Source organism: Perca fluviatilis, unplaced genomic scaffold, assembly GCF_010015445.1.
Source record: "Perca fluviatilis unplaced genomic scaffold, GENO_Pfluv_1.0 PFLUV_unplaced_scaf_5, whole genome shotgun sequence".
NCBI lineage: Eukaryota > Metazoa > Chordata > Actinopteri > Perciformes > Percidae > Perca > Perca fluviatilis.
The window spans coordinates 163,029-165,359 of NW_024375726.1; the positions used below are offsets into that span (position 1 = coordinate 163,029).

The following is a 2,331-nucleotide window of genomic DNA, read 5'->3' on the forward strand; positions in this document are numbered from 1 at the left end:
GATACTTTAGTTACTACTTTAGTTACTCCGCTACATTCATCTGTTACAGCTTTAGTTACTAGTTACTTTAGTTACTCCACTACATTCATCTGTTCCAGCTTTAGTTACTAGTTACTTTAGTTACTCCACTACATTCATCTGTTCCAGCTTTAGTTACTAGTTACTATTACTCTAACTACATTCATCTGTTCCAGCTTTAGTTACTAGTTACTTTAGTTACTCCACTACATTCATCTGTTCCAGCTTTAGTTACTAGTTACTTTAGTTACTCCACTACATTCATCTGTTCCAGCTTTAGTTACTAGTTACTTTAGTTACTCCACTACATTCATCTGTTCCAGCTTTAGTTACTAGTTACTTTAGTTACTCCACTACATTCATCTGTTCCAGCTTTAGTTACTAGTTACTTTAGTTACTCCACTACATTCATCTGTTCCAGCTTTAGTTACTAGTTACTTTAGTTACTCCCACATTCATCTGTCCCAGCTTTAGTTACTAGTTACTTTAGTTACTCCACAGTCATCTGTTCCAGCTTTAGTTACTAGTTACTTTAGTTACTCCACTACATTCATCTGTTCCATTTTTAGTTACTAGTTACTTTAGTTACTCCACTACATTCATCTGTTACAGCTTTAGTTACTAGATACTTTAGTTACTCCACTACATTCATCTGTTCCAGCTTTTAGTTACTAGTTACTTTAGTTACTCCACTACATTCATCTGTTCCAGCTTTAGTTACTAGTTACTTTAGTTACTCCTCTACATTCATCTGTTACAGCTTTAGTTACTAGTTACCTTAAGAATTCACATCATTCTGTTACAGCTTTAGTTACTAGTTACTTTAGTTACTCCACTACATTCATATGTTACAGCTTTAGTTACTAGTTCTTTAGTTACTAGTTACTTTAGTTAATTCACACATTCATATGTTCCAGCTTTAGTTACTAGTTACTTTAGTTAATTCACATTCATATGTTCCAGCTTTAGTTACTAGTTACTTTAGTTACCTCACATTCTTATGTTCCAGCTTTAGTTACTAGTTACTTTAGTTACTCCACTACATTCATATGTTCCAGCTTTTAGTTACTAGTTACTTTAGTAACTCCGCAACATTCATCTGTTCCAGCTTAAGTTACTTAGTTACTCCGCTACATTCATCTGTTACAGCTTTAGTTACTAGTTACTTTAGTTACTCCCACATTCTTATGTTCCAGCTTTAGTTACTAGTTACTTTAGTTAATTCACATTCATCTGTTACAGCTTTAGTTACTAGTTACTTAGTTACTCCACTACATTCATATGTTCCAGCTTTAGTTACTAGTTACTTTAGTAACTCCGCTTACATCATCTGTTCCAGCTTTCTTAAGATACTTTAGTTACTCCCACATTCATCTGTTCCAGCTTTACATTAGTTACTTAGTTACCCCACTATTCATCTGTTCCAGCTTTAGTTACTAGTTACTTTAGTTACCCAATTACATTCATCTGTTCCAGCTTTAGTTACTAGTTACCTTTAGTTAATCTACATTCATCTGTTCCAGCTTTTAGTTACTAGTTACTTGTTATCTGCTACATTCATCTGTTCCAGCTTTAGTTACTAGTTACTTGTTTCGCTCACATTCACCTGTTACAGCTTTAGTTACTAGTTACTTTAGTTACTAGTTACTTTAGTTACTCCACTACATTCACCTGTTACGTTTTAGTTACTAGTTACTTTAAGTACTCCACTACATTCACCTGTTACAGCTTTAGTTACTAGTTACTTAGTTAATTCACTTACATTCATCTGTTCCAGCTTTAGTTACTATTTACTTTTAGTTACTCACTACATTCATCTATTACAGCTTTAGTTACACCAACATCTACATCTGTTACAGCTTAGTAATAGTTACTTTAGTTACTCTACAATCTGTTACAGCTTTAGTACTAGTTACTTTAGTTATCACACATCTATCTGTTACAGCTTATTACTAGTTACTTTAGTTACTCCATCACCACTTTACAGCTTTAGTTACTAGTTACTATTACCTCTACATTCATCTGTTGCAGCTTAGTACTAGTTACTTTAGTTACCCACTACATTCATCTGTTACAGCTTAGTTACAGTTGCTTTAGTTATTCTACACATTCATCGTTCAGCTTAGTTACTAGTTACTTTAGTTACCTGCTACATTCATCTGTTACAGAATTAGTACTAGTTACTTTAGTACTAGTTACTTTAGACCACATTACTGTTCAGCTTAACTAGACTTTAGTACTAGTTACTTTAGTACTGCTACATTCATCTTGTTACAGCTTTAGTTACTTACATTTTAGTTACTCCATTCATCT

The 2,331-nt window shown here is 33.2% G+C and overlaps 1 protein-coding gene across 1 annotated transcript in view; it reads right to left on the reverse strand.

Moving 5' to 3' along the window:
- f2 (coagulation factor II (thrombin)) overlaps positions 1 to 2,331 on the reverse strand; it is a 78,883-nt gene that overhangs the window by 22,740 nt on the left and 53,812 nt on the right. The window lies entirely within an intron of this gene.